This window comes from Podarcis muralis, chromosome 10 (genome assembly GCF_964188315.1).
Source record: "Podarcis muralis chromosome 10, rPodMur119.hap1.1, whole genome shotgun sequence".
Taxonomy (NCBI): Eukaryota; Metazoa; Chordata; class Lepidosauria; order Squamata; family Lacertidae; genus Podarcis; species Podarcis muralis.
The window spans coordinates 4,163,056-4,190,314 of NC_135664.1; the positions used below are offsets into that span (position 1 = coordinate 4,163,056).

At 42.7% G+C, this 27,259-nt stretch overlaps 1 protein-coding gene and 1 long non-coding RNA gene across 6 annotated transcripts in view; one reads left to right on the top strand and one right to left on the bottom strand.

Annotated features, from left to right (window-relative positions):
* The window catches only part of CACNA2D1 (calcium voltage-gated channel auxiliary subunit alpha2delta 1), a 385,544-nt gene that overhangs the window by 22,107 nt on the left and 336,178 nt on the right, over positions 1-27,259 (top strand). The window lies entirely within an intron of this gene.
* On the bottom strand, positions 20,448-26,535 carry LOC144329126 (uncharacterized). Its single transcript, XR_013394535.1, has 2 exons — positions 25,236-26,535; positions 20,448-23,464 (listed from the first exon to the last, which is right to left on the bottom strand). It is a non-coding gene; the product is annotated as an uncharacterized LOC144329126 (long non-coding RNA).

The following is a 27,259-nucleotide window of genomic DNA, read 5'->3' on the forward strand; positions in this document are numbered from 1 at the left end:
CAGGCAAGGAGTCTGGAGCAAAGGAAGAGGCGGGCAGGATTCTATTCTGGACCAGGACACCAGAAAGCAAGGTCACTAGAGTGGCAGATCTTCCAGGATCCCTGGACCCTTTTTGAGCAACGACAAGAAGAAATTTGTCACCCTAACAAGGTAGTTTGGATGTAGTTTTTCCTATATGCAAATTCTGTCAAAATGTGAGTTCTTTTTCTGGAAGCATTCAGTTTCTCTAGCGTGATGACCCCTGTTAATTAGCTGTGTCGATTAGTTTCCAATCAATAACAACAGCAGACATTCTGTGTGGTGCATATGTGAGTCGTAATGGAGTAGCTTCTGGAAAATGCCATGCCCTACAAACAAGCCGTCATTCTTTTGCTATTCACTGAGTATAATAGAACTGTAATCTCCTCTGGGTTCCTATCATGTTAACATGTCACTGAGCTGCCATCTTAGAGTAAGCAGAGTTAGGACTTGCACATTAGAGATGAAGGAGATATCTGTCCAGATCACATGAATCTATTTATTACTTTTACATTCCAAACCACCCCCCCAACCCTAAATGCTGCCCAACAATAAGACATGGCGTCCCTTTTGTTTTAGATGATACCTCAAAACAATGATTCCAATGGAAACAGAACTAACTGAGGGAATTACCGTACAACCTCAGCATATCCCTTCTTAAAGCAAACATGTAGAACCAGCCTAAAAGTTCAAAGCAGATTCAAGCAAACCATTCTTAGGATTCCTGTCTTCTCTTTCCAAGTACTAATTCCTTACTGACACCCCTCACATTCCACCCCACTATTTCACAACACTCCATGACAATTTGATGTGGCTGGAGGAAGGGCTAAAAAAATATGGACTAAGGAAACTTACAACTCCTTGGTTGCTGCTCCACCAAATCTGCACTTTTTTGACAATGTCTATGATAGCAGTTTGCCACACCAAATGTAACTGACCTGTAAAAAGGGCTGTAGAAAATGTAACTGACCTGTAGAAAGGAGACAGAAACATTATATATACCCTTGTTAACTATGAAAATCCTTTAATAAAATTTTAAAAACGCCTTAAGTCTACCACTCAGTATTCTCAGTGGAGAGATTCTGTTAAGTAATAGGTTTGAATGTTGAATGTGTAAGTTTATGTCCAGGGTCAGTGGATAAAACAAACATCATTAGCTGTACTGTTGGATAAGTGTTTAATGGTACTTGTATTTGTTTAAAAGCAAAAAGAAATGTTTTAAAAAGTCTTATTTTGTCAAGCATTAGAGAATTAACACTAAAGCTCATATACAGGTGGTACCTAACCCCTAAGAGGGTGGCAGTGTGGGTTAAACCCCAGAGCCTAGGACTTGCTGATCAGAAGGTCGGCGGTTCGAATCCCTGTGACAGGGTGAGCTCCCGTTGCTCAGTCCCTGCTCCTGCCAACCTAGCAGTTTGAAAGCACGTCAAAGTGCAAGTAGATAACTAGGTACTGCACCGACGGGAAGGTAAACAGCGTTTCCGTGTGCTGCTCTGGTTTTGCCAGAAGCGGCTTAGTCATGCTGGCCACATGACCCGGAAGCTGTACACCGGCTCCCTCGGCCAATAAAGTGAGATGAGCGCCGTAACCCCAGAGTAGGCCACAACTGGACATAACGGTCAGGGGTCCCTTTACATTTACCTTTAACCACGAAGAAACTGGCAACAATCCATCCTGGTGACTCCCCGTATTGCTGAAAGGGCTGCCCCACACCCAGTATATACAGGCAACCTGAAAACAAGTTCTGAATTTTGAGATGAGACCCTTCAAGTCAAAATCTCCTGAGTGATGTGAGGGAACAGGAATTCTGCATGCTTAATGCTTCCTGAATCAATTTTTGGCGTTTCTATAACTCTCCAAACCATTGGCAGCTGATCGGATGCAAAGCTGCCTGACAGTGTAGCTTTAATCCCTCCCCTCTATTTTGTACTCAAATTAATATTGTTGGCTGCCTGCTAGAAGAACAGAGTACAAGACTACTTGCCAAGTTGCACACACTCTCTTTCTCTGTCTGTCTGTCTCTGGCTGTTGACAGGTGGAAGGAGGATACTAAATATAGAAGCCTACCATCAGTTGGAATCAACAGGCAGATTTAGCATTTTACGTAACCTATTAAGCTCTCAGTCCCTTTCCACTCAACAGCTACAAACATTATGAACAATTTTCTTTGGGAATCTGAAAACCATGCTATGTGTTGCACAACCTATGTTCTTGCTGGAACTGGTGGGAATTATAGCTCAAACATCTGGAGGGCACCAGGTTGAGAAAGGCTTGTACAAACTTCGCATGCCTCAAACCGCAGAGGGGGTCACCAAGAGTGCTTTTAGCAAATCAGTGTGCACAATGAAGACGCACTGGGAAAACTTTACACATCTACCAGCCTCCTATCTCTCAGCAAGACCCAACCAACTTCCTTGGTTGAGTTTTCAGCCCCATGTGCACCACACATTTAAAGCAGAGAAGTGTCATTTTTAATAGTTGTGCCCCCCTCCCCCCAATCCTGGGAAATGTAGTTTATTGTGGATACTGAGCATTGTTAGGAGACCCCATTCACCTCACTCAGCTATATTTTTCAGAGTTCTCTAGGAAGAGGGATTGATACTTAAACTACTCTGTTGCTTGTAGCTCTGTGAGGGAAATGCTGTTGTTGTTGTTGTTTAGTCGTTTAGTCGTGTCCGACTCTTCGTGACCCCCTGGACCAGAGCACGCCAGGCACTCCTGTCTTCCACCGCCTCCCGCAGTTTGGTCAAACTCATGTTTGTAGCTTCGAGAACACTATCCAACCATCTCATCCTCTGTCGTCCCCTTCTCCTTGTGCCCTCCATCTTTCCCAACATCAGGGTCTTTTCCAGGGAGTCTTCTCTTCTCATGAGGTGGCCAAAGTATTGGAGCCTCAACTTCACGATCTGTCCTTCCAGTGAACACTCAGGTCTGATTTCCTTAAGAATGGATGCATTTGATCTTCTTGCAGTCCATGGGACTCTCAAGAGTCTCCTCCAGCACCATAATTCAAAAGCATCAATTCTTCGGCGATCAGCCTTCTTTATGGTCCAGCTCTCACTGAGGGAAATAGAGGCCTCTTAATAACTCCCATCACCCTTAACAGATGATGCTTCTCAGCAATCTTTGGGGAAAGCCATGGTGGTATGATGCTTTTCTAAATGTGTAGTGTAAGGTGGAGCCTCCATTGTACTGCCAAAGAAATACAACTAACCTTTTTGCTATCTAATTAGAGATGCGGGTTGGTAGATGATTTGGGGCAGGGGCTTAATTTGTGTCACCAACCCACCATTACAAAAGACCTACATAGGCCTGCCCCCCCATCAGTTTATTCACATCGGAACATGTTTTTATAGCTTACTTTTGGACATACACTTGTGGCATGATAGTGCACAGTGAGAAAGAATTGTCACTATTTTTAGTTTGATGATTAACAATGTGGGTCATTTAAAATTGGAGTAGGTGCAATTTGCATAACACTGAAGTCCAAGAATTGCCCATATTTTAAAACGTGTATCCCATTCATCACGTACTCTAATTTCAAACACATTACTTTCATAATGCAGTTGCTAGCAATTTATTAGAAGAGGATTTGGCTATGTTTCCACTGTAAGAAAGATTAATGAAAGGTGTTTGGATGCACACATCCATAAATTTATTAATAATGAGCCTGGTATTATCAAACAGAAAACAAACTGTGGCCAGTGTTTCAATGGGACCCTGAAGTCCAGCAGTGTATTGGTCTATGTGTTTGTGTGCTTTACATTACCTATAATGTTGTTACATTCCTGTAGGAACAGTAATAAACTACAGATTTTGTGGTGAATAGTTATGTCAACTGGGGGTGGGAGTGTATGACACCTGGAATTTGGGCAACTCTTGCCAGTCATGTTGGTGCCATTGAAAATGTTATTGTACCATGTATCCCTAAAATAGACCGTTCCCTTCATCTGTCTTCCACCTGTTGCCTTTCAAGATGAACAACAAACAGAATTCCGGCATGCAACTCAATAAATGGACTTCCAGGGCACAAACACTTCCTGTCCCATTCAGAAGTCAGTGTTGCAAGGGAGTCATTAACTTGCCTACCCCCAGCAATAGCTGACAGAGAAGAAGCTTAGACCATCTACCCAGACCACATACCCTGTAGGACTCCTGCCAGGCACTTTGGCTCTGCAAGAGAGCTTGCCATCCTAGAAGGGCCAGCTTTGTCTGCCTTCATCTGCTCTAGGGGGGCTTATAAGGAATGCTGCCTTGGGTGGAAAGTCTGCTCCTGGTTGGGGTCTCCACCAAAGGGAGTTAGGAGGGTGTTACCTCCTGGTATTGGGTTGATTCCTGTGTGAGAGACAGGAGTAACTGGAAGGGTGTCTATGGGCCAAAGCAGCCTCTTGGTGAGTGCTAAGGAATGGTGACCTGGTGAGAGTACGGAAATCGTTCATGGTACATAAAATATACTGCGACCTTTACAATAGGAATTTCTCCTTTTAACCAACCAGTATCTACCGATGGATTGATTTTACTATATTTTGTATGTTGTAAGTCACTTTGATATACTTTAGGGAAGTGCAGGTGAGGCCTTGGTGGTGATTCCACCACCAAAGGTAGTCTGGTTGACACTGACCCAGGTGAGGGTCTTCTCAGTGGTGGTTCTCCATTGATGGAACACCCTCCCTAGTGACGATTATTTTTAAATCCTTTTTACCCATGCATCTGGTGGCTGAAGAATACTGTTCCTAGCAAGCCTGAGATCACTGGATGAAATAATGTTTTCCACTGAAACTGTTTTTGGAGTGTTTTGACTGTTCTAGAATGCTTGTGCTTGACTTTAAAAATGTGAATTTGTTTTCCAGCCCTGGGCTTCTTTGGGACGTAGGGTGAGAGATAAATTTAGTAAATAAAATAATAAAATATTGGGTATATCTGAGTTAGAGGTCAGTAGTATGCTACTAAAGATGACTTTATTATTTTTTATATATTTTAGAAGATTATACAATTATGTGCATTTTTGGATTTGTGTATTATTTAGACCTTTATACTGTTTTAATGAAACACCGAGAGACATGAATATTTTAAGAGTTAAGGTGTTTCTTTTTCTTTCTTCAGGTTATGGTATTGTCTGGATTTGTATGAACATTGAATGAACTCCTCCCTCCCCCACGTCAGTTTATGGATATTTTTACATGAGAAATAGATACATTTTCTTCACACCATGCAGTAACCTCCTCAAATAATGTCCCAGAATGAATGTTAAAATATGCATTTCATAAGAATGCCTGTTTATTAATACATACATTGAAACTGAGATAAAATACATATTTAATTATGTATTTTTGTGATATATGCATTTTAATACAAATTTGTATGCAAATTTATTTTGCAGAAGAAATGCAGAAGCAGAATTGAACTGTTTTATGAATGAGCACATGCAGAACTGCCATGGACTGGAAATAGACTGATTCTTTTCACCCTTACTTGGGGTCTAAAGCAGAGGAGCTTGAACAAGTGGGAAAGGGTTCTGCGTTTGGAGGATGGGGTTATCCCGAGGTCATAATCCACCCTCTTGTGTAACTGATATAGTTTGCACGCTGTTCAACTGCAAATATTTGGGTAGGAAACCATCCTAGGGTTAATGGTTTTCGCAGAGGCATTCAGTCTGGAGTGTGTGGGTAAATTGTTCCTACTCTCCTTCTCCTTCACAGCTGGGAAATAAAATTAGACCAAACTAAGATCATGGTTAGAGCAACATTCTGAATAAGTGTGCTAAAATATTTAATAAAAACATTTCAACTGAATGGACAAAAAAGAAGTGCCACTTGTTTGAAAGCGAGCAGGAAAGTCACAATTCAAATTTTGCCTCAGTTACACATTCACTAGGTGCAGTCTTGATAGAAACCATTGTTCTCTCAGCATGAATAGATGCTACTGCTGTAGGGATAGTAATATTGGCCTATTGTACGGAGATGTTGCCGTGATTATGGATATGCTGTGTGTGAAAGTCCTGAATACGCTAAAAGAAGTGATACAAGGGCTAAATATGAAAAGCCAATCTAGATTGTTCACATGATTGATCACATGATTTTCATGGATTTATGATCAAAGTCACAGGGAAAAAATGTTTGGAACTGATTCTCTGTATACTTATGAACTGTGTTATATTCCTGCTCACAGATATTTCTTTTTTTAAAATGCCGTGGGTCACCAGCTCTTCCAATGTAGAGGCTTCACAGAGGCGTCTGTGGAAGGTCTCAGGGCGGTTTTCAGAATCCCATCTTTTACTTGCTGGACTTCATGGTTCTGCACCTGGGCAGTTCAAGGGTAATCTTAACTGCTAATTGCATTTTTATAGTGTGTATATCATGTTATTATATTGTGTGTTGTCTCCTCTTCTCAGTAAGGTTATAAGCTGCTTTGGAAGCCCAGTAGACTGAATGGGGGGGGGGGGGGACATATCAATGAATCAATAGCTGAGGATTACCGAGGTTTTTTGTTTTTGTTTAATACTCTGTCGTGTATTTCCTCCCTTCACTTTAATACTCAACCTTAGAGTACTCTGACTCTTTCAAGGCTCATGCAGGACAATTCTGTTAAGTTGTGGGAGAACATAGCAGACGACACAGCGATTCTTCAAACAGCTCTTCTTTATTCAGATGTCAGAACAGAACTAAGCTCAGTCAGCCTGCTTATATAGAGCTCCAGAACAATGTAACTGTTGCCATTTTCTAAAACTATCCAATCACTGAATGTCACTTTTCGACCCTTCATTTGCATACAAACTATCCAATCACTGAACGTCACTTTTCGATCCTTCATTTGCATAACTATCTACAGTATCCCCCTGCTGGCCCAGGGTGAGAACTTCAGTACATAACTATTCCTCTGCCAGCTTCAGTTTACTTTTTTCAACTGAAACTTTCCACATTCTGTGGTGCAACTTCCCTCAATTATAGACGGTGCCTTTTTCTCTGAGGCAAAAGAGCTACATGTGGAAAGGAATGGAAATATCCAGAATTAGCAGTGTGTGTCCTATCCAAACAAGAAGTGTAGCTGCAAAGATACCTGCCTCTGGTGTTTTAACGTAAATCCAGAAGTTTATTTTCCAGACAATAAGATGAGTATATGTTTCTTATCTCCATGCTCACAACATTCTGGAAGCCCACAGGGGCATTTTGATGAGTACATACATTCTTTGAATTTGTAAGCAAATTACCACCTTACTTTGAGGTAGCCCAATTTTTCCTTCTAAATTGGTAGGCTCTTGATCACTGAAGATGCCTGTCTGAGGGATTCTGTCAAAAAGGCATTGTATGGGTGAATTGTCCTAACTTTACATGGAATATATGTAGGCAATAGTGAAAAACATTCCAAACTTCCTGCTGTGTGGAAGCCAAATAAGTGTGTCCCCTTTATGACTCTCGCCCGACAGTGGGGAGAAATGGTGGGCTGTGTGTTTTTGTTTCAGCATCTTCCCTCCCTAACCACCCCATAATTCTTGATACTGCATTCTAGCATGTAGTCATCAGCAGTGGAAGAACATACTGGAGGGTTTCCTTGCTGCATGCAAGAATTATGTTTTTGGTCACAATTGCCTGGGTTCAATCTTGGGACAACTAGGTGGGTTCACATAACATCAATATTGAGAAACCTCTGCTGGCAGCCTATATCCTTATGAGCCCAATTCAAAGTGTTAACACACACAAATTTTAACAATGACGACGACAACAACAACAACAACAACAGCAACAGCAACAGCAACAGCAACAACAACAACAACAACAACAGTTAGTGCATGTTTAGTGGTGTGACAGAGAGCTTTCGCTGTGGTGGCACCCTGTCTTTTGAATAACCACCCTTTGGAGATGCACCTGCTGGAGTTTCAGTGCCCATTGCAAATTCATTTTTAAAATCCACGGTTTTAGAGGAAGTTAGCTGTGGGTAAAACCTCAGTGCCTAGGACTTGCTGATCGTATGGTCGGCGGTTCGAATCCCCGCGGCGGGGTGAGCTCCCGCCATTCGGTCCCAGCTCCTGCCCACCTAGCAGTTCGAAAGCACCCCTAAGTGCAAGTAGATAAATAGGTATCGCTATATAGCGGGAAGGTAAACAGCGTTTCCGTGTGCGGCACTGGTGCTGGCTCACCAGTGCAGCTTCGTCACGCTGGCCACATGACCCGGAAGTGTCTTCGGACGGCGACGGCTCCCGGCCTCTTAAGTGAGATGAGGGCACAACCCTAGAGTCGGTCACGACTGGCCCGTACGGGCAGGGGTACCTTTACCTTTACCTTTAAGTGGCATAGCCAGTGGTGCTGTATCGCTGTTGTACATGGACCATGAATTGTTTTTCACTGGTGGTGGTCAGGTTTGTAGTGGATGTTAGATAGTTCTTGTAACCACCTCCAAATCTGTATGATGAAGGGTGGGATTTAGGAATCAAACCAAGTAAATAAGCACCTCTGTCTTTTGGGTAGAAAAATGGCTTATAAATCTTACACTAAACACCCACCCACACCCAATCTGGTGACCATATATTTGTCTCTGGGCTTGTCCACACAGGCAGAGTTGCCCATGCATGGCATTGGTCATACCTAGGTGGCTACATACCAGCATTCAGGAAAGGCAACGAGAGAGGGATCAGCTGCTACTGCCTCTTTTAGAGGCTAAGCCTCCCCCTTGTATCCATTTCTTCCCAGCTGCCTGACTGTTTGCTTTGAAACTATTTGTTGTCTACCTTTTAGGCTGAAGAAATTCTGGGATTCCTGAGCTTCGGCCCCCGTGTTTCCTGAAAAGGGTCGGGATTCCATCCGAACCACTCACTGGCTTGCGGGTGTCAGGCCAGCCTGGGTGTGCAGCTGTTGAGACGAGAGGGAGGCATTGCCAATGAAGGAGAATTTGCTTCTGTGCTGCTTTGAAAGGGCCGGGCGGGGCGGGGGCAAGAGAGCAATGCAGTTGGATGGAAGAGCCGGTGTGGGTGAGGAGGACGAGCGGACCTCTTGCCTTCTGGCCCTGGAATGCTGAAGGCCAAGCAGCGCCGTTGTCTGCAGGCACAGGCACCTGTGTCAAGCATCTTGTTTGTTTTGACACAAGCAAGTGTAATTTAAAACGCAAACCCAGGCAGGATGCTGAACACAGCAGTTGTTAAGTAACATTATTAGCTAGCCAGGGATGGCTAAAGGGCAGAACAAATTGGAGTGTAATGCGTGCTGCTTGTTTTATGAACCCTGTGCACTTTGAACAATCCCTGTGTGTGTGTGTGTGTGTGTGTGTGTGTGTGTGTGTGACTATCATCCCTGTAAACTTAGTTCTGATGGCAGCCAGCCAGAGCTCAGTTCAGGAATTAATTCCCAATGACTATGGCAGTGTCCAAGGGACAGGGGCGAAACTAAGCTATATTTCACCTGGGTCAAATACCCAATTTGGCACACACATTTGCGTACACACAAACTCAGGCTGGGAGCCTCAGTGGCATGGAAAGATCGCGAACTCTTATATTTCTTTTTTATATTTTATCAAGTTGTATGGATTTTGCACTAAAATACTATATACTAAAATTAGGGGTCAGCAAACTTTTTCAGCCGTGGGCCACTGTCCCTCAGACCTTCTGGGGGGCTGGACTATATTTTTTTGGGGGAAATGAACGAATTCCTATGCCCCACAAATAACCCAGAGATGCATTTTAAATAAAGGGACACATTCTTGTAGAAACATGCTGATTCCCGGACCTCCGCGGGCCAGATTTAGAAGGCGATTGGGCCGGATCTGGCCCCCGGGCCTTAGTTTGCCTACTCATGTATTAAATGCTACATTTTGTAGTAAAATGCTGGTGAATTTTTTTAGTACCTTTTTTAAAAAATTAAAAAATCACAAACTGATGTGGAAATGGGGAGAACTGAACTTCAGATTAGGAAAATTAGGAATGGAGAGGAAATGAAATGGGCTGATTCACAAATCCCCACCTCCTTCCCACCCCCAGTGTGTAATGAGTATAGAGCCAGGTTCAGGGTCAGTGCCATCAGCTGGCAAACTAGGCGGCCGAAAACTTAAGGCACAGATCTCAGAGGGGCGCATTACTGACCTTTGAGAGGTGCAGTGTCATGCAGATTAGTTTATTTTATTTGACTGGGAAAACATTGGAGACATTCTAGAATCATAGAATTACAGAACTGTGGACTTGTAGAGTTGGAAGGGATCCCGAGGGTCATCTAATCCAACTCCTTGCAATGCAGGAATCTCAGCTATGTAGTTCATACGTGACAGATGTCCATCCAACCTCTGCTGACAAACCTCCAAGGAAGGAGAGTCCACCAGATCTCATGGGAGTCTGTTCCTCTGTCGAACAGCTCTAACTGTCGGAAGGTACTGTCAGAAGGTTCTTTCTGATGTTTATTTGGAATCTCCTTTCTTGTAACCTGAATCCATTGGTTTCGGTCCTAGCCCTCTGAAGCAGGGGACAACAAACTTGCTCCATCCTTCATGTGGCAGCCCTTTAAATATTTCAAGATGGCATCATATCTCCTCTCAGTCGCCTCTTTACTAAACATACTAAATTCCCTCAACTGTTAGACCCTTTATCATGTTGGTTGCCCTCCTTTGCACACATTCCAGCTTGTCAATATCCTTCCTCAATTGTGGTGCCCAGAACGGACACTATACTTCTGAGGAATACTGACAATTTAGAAAACTATCAGACCTAGAGGGAAATTGAATCGCACTCATCTAAGGAAGCTACAATTGATGATATTTACGAGCAGAAAAGTAGGCAAGAGGAAGAATATTGGCAGCAAATAATGGGACACTTGATTGCTTTGGTCAGAGTTCTTGGCATGCAAAAGTTCTTGGCATTCTGTGGTACAACTGAAATGTTGTACAGTGCTAGCAATGAAATGTATGTTATGTTGTTGCAATCACAGCATCAGATAGTGAGATATTTGAGCCAGAGGTAAGAGAACATTTATTGGCTTTTGTTCCACTAAAGACTACAGGTGCCTTTATGACAGGAACTATTCTTCGACAGCATGAGCAAATGGGATTGAGAATCTGCATGGTCCAGGTTATGATAATGGGAGTAGCATGAAAGGCAAAGAAAATGGTGTACTAAAGAGAGTCCTGGACATAATCCCATGTGCAAAGCACACTCTTTAAACTTAGTAGTCAATGATGCCACTAAATGTTATCTGGAAGCAACTAGGTTATTCAGTTTCATTCATAGAATCATAGAATTATTTCTCTGCATTGTTTCAGTATTGACAAATTCTAACTAGCCATGTGTAAATTTTAGACATAACTATTAAGCCATTGAGTGAAACAAGATGGGAGAGTTGGATTGATGCTTTGAAACCATGGAGATATCATCTTGGTAGTACTCTTGGTTTGGGGGATTGTTGCTGTTGTTGTTTTTTGTATCTTTATTATATATATTATAAGGTAAAGGGAGCAGGTGCTGCTGTAGTCTAAAGCACTGAGCCTCTTGGGCTTGCTGATTGGAAGGTTGGTGGTTTGACTCCGCGTAACAGGGTGAGCTCTCATTGCTCTGTCCCAGCTCCTGCCAACCTAGCAGTTCGAAAGCATGCCAGTGCAAGTAGATAAATAGGTACCACTGTGGCGGGAAGGTAAATGGTGTTTCTGCACGCTCTGGCACTCGTCATGGTGTCCCATTGCTCCAGAAGCGGTTTAGTCATGCTGGCCACATGACCTGGAAAGCTGTCTGCGGACAAATGCTGGCTCCCTTGGCCTGAAGCAAGATGAGCGCCACACCCCATAGTCAAGTTTGACTGGTATCCCTGGTTACATGGTACAAGTTCCTTTTTGAAGTCTATCTTACCAGCAAATAAGGAAGCCAATTTAAATTCAGCTACAAGACAATTGCAAGTGACCAAGAATGACCTTGTGAGCTGCAGGTGTGATGAGGTTTTGATAGATGCTACTGAGATTGCAAAGGTGCTAGAAATACTACCAAACTCTGAGACATAACAAGTTAGAAAAAGGAGAAAGAAACAACAGTTTTCATGTGTGGCCCAAGAAGAGGCTTTGTGAGAACCTAAGCAGAAATTTAAAGTAGGTTTCTACTATGCTGTGATAGACATGGCTATACAATCTGTTGAAGAGAGATTCCAGCAGCTACAACGATATAATTCCCTATTTGGCTTTGTGTGTGATGGCTACAGCATCAAGAAAAAAAAATCTACTGAAGATGTACTTAAGGTCTGCGAGGATTTGGAAAAAACATCGATGCACAATGGAAACAAAGATATTGATGCTGAAGATCTGTGCTGTGAACTTTTAGCAATTGCTCAAAGACTTCCAAAGCTTATGCTGCCACAAGGAGTACTTCTCTTAATACTATAACAAAAAACTCATGGATAATGTGCCTAACGTTTCTATTGCTCTGACGATCCACCTCACACTGCCAGTGTCAGTGGCAAGTGGTGAACACAGTTTCTTGAAACTCAAACTTTAAAAAACTTACCTACGCCCCACAGTGTTGCAAAAGAGACTAGTTGGCTTGGCACCTATATCAACTAAACATGCCCAAGCATCAGCACTTGACCTGAAGGAATTATTAACAAAATTTGCAAAGGGAAAGGCATGCAAAGTGAGATTTTGATGGGCCTGAAACTGACACTTTTAAGAGGCTTAAATTTTAACTTCACAATTCACAGATTGTTCAGAATTGTGTGTTAAAACATTTTCTTTTCTATTTGAGAAAGATAATCAAATATTGTTGTATTACTTACTCTTGCCATTAAAAATAAAATTAGCAGTTTCATGTTTCTTGCTTTTTTTCTACAAGACATCTGTTTTTGAAAATGGAAGTTAGTAGGGTGGGGTTTTTTTTGGCGGTAGTTAGCCTTGCCTAGGGCACAAAATAGCCTGCCACCAGGACTGGTGAGGTTTGAATGTAGAAATCCTTCTCTAGATATGCCAGCTTTCTCCTTCTGGAAGCATCCAAACATGCTTTTCTGCATGTTTGAATAAGGTCTGATGAGGGCGAAAGGAGGCAATAACATTGCATGTGCAACCTGTGTACGTCACCCTATAACTGGGTTTAAAAGAACAGTTCTCATCTTTGTTTCTCTCTATATAGTGGGGTTTCAGGTACTCGGCTCTTAGTTTGATGGGCAGGCAAGAATGGATCCTCACCGGGTGGTTAAGGCACACCCACATACAGTAGTGGGGTAGAGAGTGGAGATTTACATTCATGCCAAGCCAAGGATTGCTTTTATAGTATCTAGAAATAACTTCATAATGCTGGGCAGCAGTTCATTTGAACAAACGGTTTTCAGAATGACAAGCCATGTCCTGACATAGTTTCAGAAATATTTATAGCGAAGCATGAACAAAATGAACTTCAGACTCTGATTAAAATAATTGTCAAACAGATACTTCAGATTGCATTTCTAAAAGTGCTGCTCCCTTTACCCTTCCATGTGCTGTGTGCAGAGGAAAACCCACCAAATGAAATTGCAGAGATTCAAGAGCTAAACTTAGGGTAGGCTGTGCAGAGCACGGCATCTTGCAAATGCTTGAGATCTTTTTAATACTTTGCCTTACACAACCCCTTGTTAGATATTTATTTAGAATCTACTGTAATAGAGATGAAAGAAAGTGGATCCCGTTGACCTTCATGAATGGAATATCTGCAAACTGGAGGCAAACCTTTTACTAATCAAAGCTAGTAAAAATCAAAATTGAGGAAAAGATGTCGGCTTTCAGACCATGCTGCCAGTTTTGTACATTATTGGTCTTGTGGTGCAGCTAATGGCAGCACTAACTACTTGTGTGAGGCATGTTCTCGCAGAACAATTTTTATTAATGAGAGGCTGCAAGGTTTGATATAACGGTCTGAAGAGGACCATTCCAAATAGTAAAATGAGTTGCTAAAAGACAACAATTTTTTGTCTTGCTAAAGGATGAGCAGTTACAGTACTTAAATACAGCAAGTGAGACTCTTCCTCCTCCTTGCTTATGTGCTCACTTGAACTTGGATGGGCAGTTGCCTCCATCAGTGTAAGAAATAGTTTCTTCACACTAAGCATTGCTGTTTTTGCTGAGCATGAGTGAGGGCTGGTAGTCTGGCAGGATAGCTCTAGATCTTGGTGGGACCTGGCTAAGAAACTCAGGGTGCTCAATAAAAACATGACTTTGATAGCTTGTGAGATGCCTTTCAGTGCTGACATCCCTTTCCACTACAGTAATATAATGTGTATAGGAAGAATCACATGGGTATTTTATTGCCTCTGGTCCTTCAGTTGACAGCATCCCTGCGATGCGACTAGAGCAGAGTGGGACATTGTCTCCACACCACAAGACTAATAAGTTGGTGTGTTCGCTTTAGGATGGAGAATCTATTTGTTCTCCAGATGCTGTTGGGACCACTACTCACATAATCCCTGAACATAGATTATGTCTATGTGTTGGGTGTATGTGCTGCGATGTTGCATTTTCCTAGTACCCAAACAACCCCCCCCTTTTTTTTGAGAAATGAGTCCCTTCCCCAGAGAGTACCAAACCATTACAAATGTATGAGCATCTTAAAGAATCTATTTTTGCCCTGTCTTTCTAGCCAGGATGCCCTCAAGACAGCTTACAAACAGTAAAATGCCATAAAAGCAATTAAAACATTAATGGACTACAGTCATTAGTATAAACAGGGGTGCAAAACAGAACAAGATGAAACTAACAGCAGGCTATATTCCAAATGCCTAATGGAATAAAACACTGCTTTTAAGATAAAATAAATAACCATAGCATAATTTCAAAAGCTTTGGTGGGGTTGTCTAAATGTCAAAGACCCCAGTTAGGTTGTGTCTATAATGTGGAAGTTTACATGTGGAAGTTTACATGGCAGCCCGTACCATTTTATGCTGCCCTCTTTTTAGGGGAAAAGGATGAAGCACACTATTTCATTACTATTCAATACTTAAATAAACAAATAAATAAATAAATGTTGCCACACAGCAATTCTGTGCAGCAAGGCAGTCTTCCACTCCCATGAAATACTGTATGGACTGAGTATTGTGCCACTATTGGTAGTAATGCACTATGAACAGAATGTGGTTGGGGGATGCATTGATTTTTTTTAAAAAAACCCTTTTACACTCAGACTTGCTGAGATGTGCAAGATTCTGTAGCTGAGTCAGGAAAGGTAGAGATGAAGCAAATGATCATCTGGCCTAGACTAGATTTCAGCTCCGGTCATCTTTAAGCTAAAGCCACACATTATTGCAAGGCATTCTAGGCCTGTAGGGAAAATCGGCAAGTATTCTGTCTTCCTTGTTTTTCACTGTGGCTGGAGCCCAAGTGCTAAAATGCCACTTTGAATTTTATCTTGTTTTATTTCCTTGTTTTTTTCTTTGTTTCTAGCTGCGACGATCTTACCAAAATGTGGCTGTGTGTTTCTCTTCCACCTCCACTGAAACTCATTTTACTCATAAGCAATCCAGAAATACCCAAGCAGCTTGCAGAGCGTTTGGAATTCAAAGATGAAGTAACCTGTTGTTTCAAAGTGGTGTGTGTTTCTGTAGCGGAAAAATAATTTTATCTGCGTACAATCCAGCCCCCCACCCCACATTACTGTATTAGAGAGTCTGGACCAAGAAAGTAGTTTTGTTCAGAGCCTTTCTTAAAGTTGGTACTGAGACATCTGCTAAACCCTTAATTTAAAGTAAGAACATAAGAAGAGGCTGCTGAATCGGGCGAATGGCCCATCTACCCCAACATCCTGTTCTCACAGATCTCCCAACCAGATCCCTGTGAGAAACCCGTAAGCAGGACGTGATCACAAGATCTTCCCTCCTGCAGTTTCCAGATATTGGTAATCAGAAGTATAAAACATCCAGTATTACAGGAGGTTCATTCCCTGTCTTTTTAGGTGTGGACTCAGACCAACGGTGCCATTTTTGAAGTCACTGTATCACCATGCTCTGTGGAATTTAATTTCTTATGTGGAGGTTTGCTCTGAAGTAGAGAGATCAGATTCCAAAATTCATATAACTTCAGGAGGGCTGGGATTAGGGGTTCAGGGTAGAGAAGATTCGGTGCTTGTAAAACTCCCTTTTGAGGTCTGCTTTACGAGGCTCCTGAGGTTGGATTCTGAAGCTGACTGGGAACTTTTACAACTCCAATTTTCCTGCAGCCATTGTGGTGCAATGTTACATGCTTTCAGAGTGCCATAAAAATGCTTTTATTGTAGCAGGGGCTCTAACTCTGCCCCCCTCCAGTTGGCATTTTAATCTGACTCAGAATAATTCTTGAAGCTTTTTGTAAAGTGGCATAGGGAGAGCAGTGTTTCAAAGACACTGTCTCTAGTCATAAAGGTCACCGGCGAAGCCACAGATTCTAGGCAAGCGAAAGGACGAGACTTTTTGCCGCCAATGATTATGCGCGACCTGGCACAATTTTATATGAGCTGTGACACTTCATACATGCTGTCTGCATAATGGGAGCATCAGTAGAGATGAAAAGTAGAATGTAATCATCCTTGAACTGGATTATGAAACTGTGTGAATAATGCACTCGCACAAGGCACCCAACTGCATTTGTCAGAAACTTTTCTGAATAGATCACCTACTCTGTCAGTTATTACACCCACCCGTGTAGCATCCGTTCTGGCACATGTGAGGCTGGACTCCCCCAGGGATTCCTCTCTTACCCATCCACACAGCTTCAGGTCTTGGAGCAAGCCAGCACATATCTTATAGATTCACCTAAGACCAAGGCACTAAAAATGTTCATTATGTTCCGTCTCTTTTGATAACGACTTTGCTTTTATCCTGTTGAATTTTAAGTAGCTGTTTGTGGCCTGATCTTAAACATGCAGCAGAATTTGGAGGTAGGGGAGATTGCGGGTGAACTGTGCGTGTCTCTCCCCTTTTTGAATGCTCCCGATTCAAAACAAAACAAAACAAAATTCTGTGCAAGTAAACAACAACAACCCAACACTGACTATAGAAGTAGTTTATTAATGGGAATGGGAACTGTAAGAACAGACCTCCGGAACGAATTAAGTTCTTAACCCGAGGTACCACTGTACAGACATATTATGAAGATGTTGAATTTCTAAGCGAATTTCTTTCTGAGGCCTGGAAAAAGCTGCTTCGGGTTTCCCTTTTGTAAGCTGAATACCTCCAGGATGGGTACATTGGCTTTTGTTTTTGTTTTTTAAATGCATATCCGTAAATATTATCATTTGATTTGGGGTTGTCTTTCAAGCTCCCAAAGAATCTCGGAAAAGTGGTTGGAAAAAGGAAACAAAGAGGGTTTTTTTAACCCCCTTAAAAGAAGGAAGCATGCATGGAATTGATGTCATTTTTCTGAAAGGTAGGCTAAATTGTTTTGCATAGAAGGAAAACAATATTACCCTTAGGAAATGTAAAGGGTTTTCCTTCCCTTCTACACAATTTTTGTATTCCTCCCAGGACCTAATATGACAGATCCATCCAAGGGAAACAATGGGAAGCAGACTGATCCAGCTCAGTGTCATAAGAGGGGCTGTCATATTACGATGATTCATTAGCCTCTTTGGAACAGAAGCAGCACAGGCAAGCACAAAGTGTGGCCCAAGCCGTTCTGCTTGCTCTGAAAACCAACTTCTCGTTCTGCCTCCACGGCCTTTCTAGCACACTTGATTTTTGTTTGCACCCATGGAGAAAAGTGGAGAAAGTAGTTTTGCAGGTTGTGAGGTTTGGTGGCCGTAAACTGAAAAGCACCTCATAGGAAAGTTACTGTCACTTTTTGGACATGCTGCCTTTCTGACAAATTCATGTGTGTTCAGCGTGGTTCACATAAGATGTATAGTAAATATTGTAATATTGCTGTGACAAACTTAAAAATCAACAGTTCATTTAAAGTTTTAAGTCAGCATAAGCTAACCAATGCCCTCACATCCCCCAAAAGCCCCAAAGTTGATGGCATTAGTGCCTAGCAGCATTCTTTGCCCTTTGGGGTCTGTGGCCCCAAACTGACCTTCCAGGCCCCTGTATCTGACCTTTGGAGCTACCCCTAGGTCTCACACCCTCCTTGAGTGTTTCCTGCCTGCCTGGAATGTGTCCCTGAACTCCAGCAACGCCATGTGGTTGCCTGAAAGGAACAAGAGTGTGCATGTGGAAGCTAGCCAGTTAAGGAGTGTTGCCTTGTACTGTATCCCCAAGGGTTGTGCTTTTAGTGTAATTATAAAACTAGGTATATTATATCTGTAAAGCTGGAGTACCCAATGTGGTGGTTCTCCCAAGGTCCACTGTCCCTCCAAATTTTAATTCTTCAGCGGGTTGTTGTTGTTTTCTTGCTTTTTTCAGTGGTGCCTGTGTTTTTATTGGTTTTGGAGGGCAGCTGTGAGCGTTTTGGGAGGGTTCTGAACATCAACTGTTTTTCTTCTGCGAAATTGGCATTTTATGGTGCCCATGGCAGATTCTTTCATTTCCAGATGTGCCCCAGGCCCACCAAGGTTGTCGATGCCTGCTCTTATGAACCAGTCCTACATTAAGTTGACAGAGTGGTGTCAGATGGGGGTACAAAACACATAGGAAATGCTTTTATCTGTGGGTCAAGAGACTTAAACCACATTCCCTAAACTGAGGCTGCACTGTTGTCACTCTCCTGCCTCAACTATGTAGGGAGCTTATTCACCAAAATAGCTAACCACGGGGTTATTCCTCCCAGCAGCCACCACAAACATAATTGAAAGTAGGTACGGGCCTTAAGTTACTCTTCTTCAATAGTATTTTGTTTTAAGTGTTGTTTTTATATTTAGGAAAGTGATCAAAAGAACTTCATTGGCTCCTCAACAAGCAAACAAAATAAAAATTGATATGTCTTGAAAGCTAAACATTTTGCTGTCAGTTTATACTGCAACTTTTTAAAAATAATAGTTAAAGAAATAAATAGAAAAATACAATATGTGCTGAAAACAGTGATCAGCGATCACTGGGCTGATACTTTCATCAGGTAGGCATTTTGACAATGACTGTGCTAGTAAAGGTAAAGGTACCCCTGCCCGTTCGGGCCAGTCTTGCCAGACTCTAGGGTTGTGCGCTCATCTCACTCTATAGGCTGGGGGCCAGCGCTGTCCGCAGACACTTCCGGGTCACGTGGCCAGCGTGACAAGCTGCATCTGGCGAGCCAGCGCAGCACACGGAAACGCCGTTTACCTTCCCGCTAGTAAGCGGTCCCTATTTATCTACTTGCACCCGGAGGTGCTTTCGAACTGCTAGGTTGGCAGGCGCCGGGACCGAACGATGGGAGCGCACCCCGCCGTGGGGATTCGAACCACCAACCTTTCGATCGGCAAGCCCTAGGCGCTGAGGCTTTTACCCACAGCACCACCCGCGTCCCAATGACTGTGCTATGCACTTCCAAAATGTTTTGCCTTAAGGTACTTTTCAACTCAAAATAATAAAGAAAAGCATGCTTTAGAAGTTTGTGTTTTGAGGGACAATAAATTTAGAAATGCATATTTTGGGAGAACAATACAAATTTAAATACTTGTTTTTTATCTGAAGTTTTGAGGTGTGTGTGTGTGTGAAAATCTCAGTTTAATGTAGAAATGGGATGGAATCTACTTGTGGGTGGGTAGGAATGGACGAATCACTCTTCTCCCCAGATTACGAGAGTCTTGGGCCAGAGCGAGGTACTCTTTATCTGCCCTTTGGGACTCTGCTTAGGCTAAATTCCTCGCTGGCCCTGCTCTCCTTGAAAGCTTTTGCCTGGCTGGAATGTAGTAACTTGAACTGTAGTAACGCCCCTAGCTTGCATGAATGGAGGATGGAGAAACGTGTCTGTAGGCACATGTGTGGCTTTTGTGTGGCTGCAAACTAGTCTCCTGCAGAAAAGTAAGAGCCATAACGGTTGCTCAGCCCACTTCTGAATTTGGCCCCTGCTCTCCCCCTGGCATGCAGCCCCATGAGGAAATGTGGCTCTCAGCCTGGCAATGCCCCCCCCCCCCCGCACATGGGCATGTTTTCCTGTAGCACCTCAGATGTATCAGATGCTCCTGAAGCGTTCTGACTTTCCTTTCTTTTCCTTTTTTTTACAAGTCTCTAAGGAATGGCAGGAACATTTAAAAATGAATAATGCTCCTTGGAATTTCCTCCCTTGTTTGATTAATTTATCCCGTCTTTATTAGCTTCAAATTAAAGCACAAATCAGTTCAGCCCATTCTGGTGACATTGGTCTAATTTCTTACCTTCATATAAATTTTACGCTGGCATGTTAAAAGCCTGCATTTGCAGAGTTTTATGGTTCAGACAAGCCAGTGTGAGGCTGACACTTCTGAATACCTTGCCTCTTTAAGTGTCCGCTGAGATATTTTCCTTCTTCTCCACTAAGCTTAATATATCACAGCATGGCCTGTATTGTGGAATGACAGTATCTTGGAGTCAACTTGTAGCACCCTGCTTGTGGTTAACGCTTAGCTGGAATGAAATATTCAACGCAGCAACAGAGAAATTAAAATAATAATTTATTTGTCAGACAAATAAATGTGAGGCACAGTGGTATATGATTACCAAGCTCTGGCCTGGCCTCCTGCCATTATGGCCAGCACTTATATTCCCTTAATCCAGCCCCCTTTGCTCCTCCTTGGGCTGCCTCTATCCCATCAGCCTGGTTGAAATTCCTATTGGCTGATTGGTATGACCAATCACAAAAATACACTCATTTCCTATTGCCTTTTATGGGAGACAAAGAGCTATATTTCCTTCCATTTATAATTGACAAACAAGTATTAATATATCTTTACATGTGTCTCAACAAGGAATCTTAATTACCAGCTCACCTCCTGCCCTCCTTGCCCTACTGCCTTCTAAAACAAATGGTTAATCTTAAATTTTTATCTTAAACATATGTCAAGGATCTTGAGTTTCACATCAACATTGAAAGATCTACTTCATATGAAGGTTTCTAAACAAATGTCTGACAACCATATATATCAGAACTGCTCGGATGGCGTCTCATTTCTGGCAGGGGGGCTGACTTAAATACAACTCTTACAACTATATGAAATAAGAATTTAGCATTTCTTAAATCCTTTGCATAATTACATTTAAGCCAGCATATTTCATACATAACATATATAGCTTTTTAGAAGGATAAATCTCCTCAAAGTAAAAGGAAGGAACAGTTTACAGCCTCAAAATAAAATAGGAAATAAAAAGCCTCTTCCCCTGTTCATACTCCAGCTAGTTGTTTTCTCTTCCATGTGCTCTTGACCTTTTGTCCTGTGGCTCAAGTTTAAGGCACATGGTTTTATTTTACTGTTTACCTACCACTTTTAATTATGTAGGGTCTGTGTAACCTTGGTCTTCAGCCTGTAATTCCAGCTTTTACGACTTTGAGAATTGTTTTCTGCTATAAATCAAGGGGGCCCCTTGTCTAGGAGGAAAACATTGCCAGTGTTTTCTTAAGCAGCTGGTCTGCCTGGCATGAAACTTTTATGAATTCAAGCCCTTTTTAGACTTTTTGAACCTGATCAAAATATAAGTCAATATAAACCTTGATTAAAAATGCAGTCTATATTCAGATGCCACATTCCCCCCTTTCAAGCTCAAGGACCTTGCTTCACACCAAGGTCCTTGATAGCTTGATCTTAAAACATGAGATGATACATGGCACCATACATAAAACCATTATTACTACCGTCAAGAAAAACAAGCAAGACAATAGTATCCCTTTGAGTCCTGTGACATTAGGTAACCAATTGGTGAGCCATCCCATATCCCATCCTTCCTTGTGGCCAACACACGGATTGCCTCACCATTATCAGAAATGTTAAAGCAACAGGCATTCCCTGTCAAGTTCAAGACTCCACATAGACCTCCCTGCTTGGCAAGTACATAATCCATTCCCATTTTCAGCTGCAAAATGGGGCTCTACTTTCATCCAACTGTTGTGCAATAAGTCTCAAACTCTGGGCCGTTGCATTGGTTACAAGTTCCACTACTGCTTGTAATTGAATTATTCTGTTTAGATTATAAATAGGATCCCGTGCCCCTTGTATGAGCTCACCAGGATTCCAGGAGGCAGGATCATAATAGGCTATAATGCGCTCTGGCGGCCAATCATCAGTACCGCTCCAACTTTGGGTACTTCCTCCTGCTATACGAGAAATATCAGCATTCCTTCGTGTTCGCTTAGCTGAACTAGTGGGCATATCCACATTGGTGGTAATACCCATCCCAGGAAACAAGTCCCACTCCATTTGGAAGGGAGTTTCTTGTATGCCCATTCTCCACATATCCACCACAACCATCGGGTCTGAGGTTTTTGGTACGTGGAGTACAGAAGGCGAAAATATCAAAAGAGGCAGAGAGTTCACAGTGCAGTATGTTAGATTGCCCTTTTCTGTCACAGTTGTGTTCCATACCACTTTCCATGCATGAATAAAAGGAGGTGCACAGGGCAAGGTATTCCGAGTTCGATAGGTAGTACCGTGTGCCCAGGTATGACTATTCTTAATATAATCCCAAGTATAGTGACAATGAGAAGAGCCTATCATAGTAGAATCAGCTGCATCTGATGATTTATGTACACAGAATTCCCCTTGTACAGGTATAACTCGTAATGGTTTAGTTGAGTTCCATCCGGGGAAATTCTGTACTTCTGTTTGGTGTGGCATTTCGCTTACCATACCAATGGCATCTAATGGTATCGGTAATAAGGGCATACCTCCCTCTGAATCATCTGGCCCAAGAGAGCAAACAAGGCAATTGGTCCTATTTGCCACATTGCCTACCATCGCAGCTAAGCCTACCCACATATTGTGGTCATGGCTGAATCCATATTTAGCAAATTTGGTCAGATTCAAGGACCCTTCCCCTTCCCAAGGGATCAGGATTAATAATAAAATCATGTTGATGTCTAGCATATGCATTCCTTCCACAAAAGATTACCTTATTGTGATAGCATAAAACTATTAGTCCCAATATAATTCCCCCAGTGACAGAAATGGGGAACCACCAAGACCAAAACATATATCCCGAGGATCCCCAATGTGTAATATCTCTGATAATTGTTCCACAAGGGGGCAGTCAATCAATTGTATAAGAGAATCTTCCCGCTCACAGTCGCTGGTTCAGACGCTCCTCAAGCTTCAGGCGTGCGCAGGTCAGCCAGCTTCCAAGTTGTGGCTGCAGCAGGCCGGTCGTCTAATGTTGCCCGTGACCTAACCCGTTCCCGGTAGGGCTAGATACAGGGGTTTTTGGAGAGAGTCAGTTTTAAAGGATTAGAGGGGTCACCTTTGCACGTCCAACTGCCTTCAGACTTCTTCAAACGAGAGTGATGAATCCAGGGGGTCACCTCAGCTACCTTCACCGCTGTTGGAGTAGAGAGCAAGACGGTGTAAGGTCCACGCCACTTAGGTGCAAGTGGATCACGTTTTCCACTCTTTCACCCATATGCTATGCCAGCCTGGAGCTGATGAATCGGCTTGGCAATGCTGCACGGCGTGTGCTTGAGGGCCCACCTGTTAAGATAAAAAAAAACGAACAAACACGGGAGAGAGACAAAAACACGGGAGAGAGATTGCACTTATCCCTGTGTCACATGGTCTCCTATTTGTTTGAGGTCAGTTGGAATATCCTGAACAAAGGAGGGCGGCCTCCCATACAGGAGCTCAAAAGGTGACAACTTAAGTCTTTTTGTGGGTGCGCACCGAACACGAAACAGTGTTATGGGTAACACATCTACCCTCCTGAAACTTTAGACATATTAGTGGGCTTCTGGCATGCCCTGCAGATACCTTGCACAAGCGTCTGGCGGTAGGTGGTAAGCCTGGCCAGGTGAATTGCATTGTTTGGATCCCAATTAGGATCTTCCAAGGGAAAGTTGTCCTGGAGATGACGGTCAATATTATAAATATTTCCCACTCTGGCCTGCTCACGCAAATATATCTGTACCTTTTTAATTACGTCTCTCCTTTCCTCAGTGGTGAAGAGAGTATTCAGGAGCTGGCGACAATCTGTCCAAGTAGGACTATGAGTATTTACTATTGAGGTCACCAAGTCCATCATAGCCTGAGGTTTTTCTGCGAAAGATGGGGCGTTTTCCAATTCATCAGACTGTAGTCGTGAATGGAATGTACTGGAGGATCGAAGTTCGAGGTGGCCTTGGTCCAGGTTGCCCATTAACCAGCACAGGCTCCTCAAGTGCATCAAATACTCTTCTGAGAGGGGCTACTACGTGACCTTTTTCTTCACTTTGCTCTAGGGGCCTCAAATCATAGGGGATGGTATTTGTCCCAAGGCGTTCTTTTAACAGCTTAATACGCCTGGCTGTATTGCTTGCTGACCGATTAAGGTCTCCCTGTAACTTCTGTAATAATTCTCTAGGACTTGGATGTACAGGGGTTTGGGGTAGGCAATCAGTTGTTCCACTAAAAGAGACTGTAGATGGAGTTCTACTGGGACTCACAGATGGAATAACCACTTCTGCTTGGGCTTCATTATAGGACTCCAATGCCTCCTGAAGATATTTATCATAATCTATCAAGGAGTCAAGTTCTGTGTCTCTACCCCCATTATTCATTCCACTTTCTTGCCTTGGGGTTACAACTGGTGGAGGGTTTGAATTTATTTGGCAAGATTCCTTTCCTAGCTTTGGCTTTTACAGCCAATAATTTACATCGTTGGACTTTGCATTCCCTTATCCATGGAGGATTTTTATTTAATGTGCTCAGCCAAGAATCTATATATGAAAATTGTTCTGGGCACCCTCCAGTTTCTTTGGTGATGTTAGACCAAAGTTTGCTTACTAAATTTATATCAAAGGTTCCTTGAGATGGCCATTCAGTATTTTGTTTTGGCCATTCTAGTTCACATAACGTTCTCAAGCGCCCTGGCGTCATTTTGACTCCATATGCCCCTGAGAAGGCTTTCTTAAAATTATTTCACATACATTCAAGAGGTGTATTTCCCCCCTTTGAACCCCCAACTCCCATTGTATGGCCCTGTGAAGTATCCACTCAGTCACTCACACACACACCTTACTGGGAAACGAAGTAGTACTCACTCCACACTTAGGTCAGTTACACATTGTACTTTCTCACACATGCAATGCGCTAGATACTTCAACCACACTCTACCTCCCAATCTTCCCTTTTGCCCTACACCAGATCACCATCTGATGTACCCAGCCACCTAGCGTACTCAGTTCCCCTTTACTGAGACGCAGAAGTTTGATCAGGACTTCTCTTCCTCCCAATTAATTGGAGGGCCAAAACCCCTTAGTGCACTTACCCTTAGCTGGTTCCGTTTCCCCCCGGTCCGTCGCCGTCGGTGGGCAGGGTATCAGACAGACGAGACTGCTGCGTTCCCCTGGAAAAAATTTTTCCATTGCGCGCTGGGTAGGCAGTGTGGTCCTCTGTCTTGTACCCCGTCCAGTAAGGCGAAGGGGCTGCGTTCCAGCAGACCACTGATCCGAGTCGCAGGCACCATAAAATGTAGCACCCTGCTTGTGGTTAACGCTTAGCTGGAATGAAATATTCAACGCAGCAACAGAGAAATTAAAATAATAATTTATTTGTCAGACAAATAAATGTGAGGCACAGTGGTATATGATTACCAAGCTCTGGCCTGGCTTCCTGCCATTATGGCCAGCACTTATATTCCCTTAATCCAGCCCCCTTTGCTCCTCCTTGGGCTGCCTCTATCCCATCAGCCTGGTTGAAATTCCTATTGGCTGATTGGTATGACCAATCACAAAAATACACTCATTTCCTATTGCCTTTTATGGGAGACAAAGAGCTATATTTCCTTCCATTTATAATTGACAAACAAGTATTAATATATCTTTACATGTGTCTCAACAAGGAATCTTAATTACCAGCTCACCTCCTGCCCTCCTTGCCCTACTGCCTTCTAAAACAAATGGTTAATCTTAAATTTTTATCTTAAACATATGTCAAGGATCTTGAGTTTCACATCAACATTGAAAGATCTACTTCATATGAAGGTTTCTAAACAAATGTCTGACAACCATATATATCAGAACTGCTCGGATGGCGTCTCATTTCTGGCAGGGGGGCTGACTTAAATACAACTCTTACAACTATATGAAATAAGAATTTAGCATTTCTTAAATCCTTTGCATAATTACATTTAAGCCAGCATATTTCATACATAACATATATAGCTTTTTAGAAGGATAAATCTCCTCAAAGTAAAAGGAAGGAACAGTTTACAGCCTCAAAATAAAATAGGAAATAAAAAGCCTCTTCCCCTGTTCATACTCCAGCTAGTTGTTTTCTCTTCCATGTGCTCTTGACCTTTTGTCCTGTGGCTCAAGTTTAAGGCACATGGTTTTATTTTACTGTTTACCTACCACTTTTAATTATGTAGGGTCTGTGTAACCTTGGTCTTCAGCCTGTAATTCCAGCTTTTACGACTTTGAGAATTGTTTTCTGCTATAAATCAAGGGGGCCCCTTGTCTAGGAGGAAAACATTGCCAGTGTTTTCTTAAGCAGCTGGTCTGCCTGGCATGAAACTTTTATGAATTCAAGCCCTTTTTAGACTTTTTGAACCTGATCAAAATATAAGTCAATATAAACCTTGATTAAAAATGCAGTCTATATTCAGATGCCACAAACTAATTGTGATTTAGTGGGGGGTGGGTTATTATTAAAAAAAAACCACCCCATTGATCTAAAACAAGATTAGAATTTTATTATTGGCAATCTGCACTGCGGTTTTCTTTCTCTCCCCCACCCACCCCATCACTTGCCCTGTTTCTGCTTGTATTTGTGGCCTTGGCAAAATTGAACAACGCCTGTGTTAAAACAATATCAATTATAATAAACTGACCTGTGGATAAAACATTTGCAGGGCAGCCATCTTGGAAAGGAGAAATGGCCACAGATTCTCAGTTGCCTGGACTGGGGCAGTAATATTAAAACTCTGTCCCTGAATTCATTACTGTGCCATGTGGACAGCGAGGGAGATATATGCCGTAAATCACCCAGGCTGATGGAAAAGAGGGGCAAGGCCAGAGGAGCAGCTTTGTGTCTTTAGTCTCTGGTTAGCCCAAGTGTCATGACAGACGAGGTGTCTCTCTGCATGGAGTTTTTCCTCTGGCCTGAACTCCTTTCCATCTGCCTCTGCTGGGTGTGGGCACCTTCTGCCAGGGGTCCATACCAAAAGTGCTTGAGGAAAGTTCAGTCTTTCATGATGGAGAGAGAGAGTGTGTGTTTGTGAGACAGAACAGAATGACTTGCTGCTGGAGGAAGAGGATTGTTGTGTCGCTGTGTGAGTTGCTGCTCTAGATT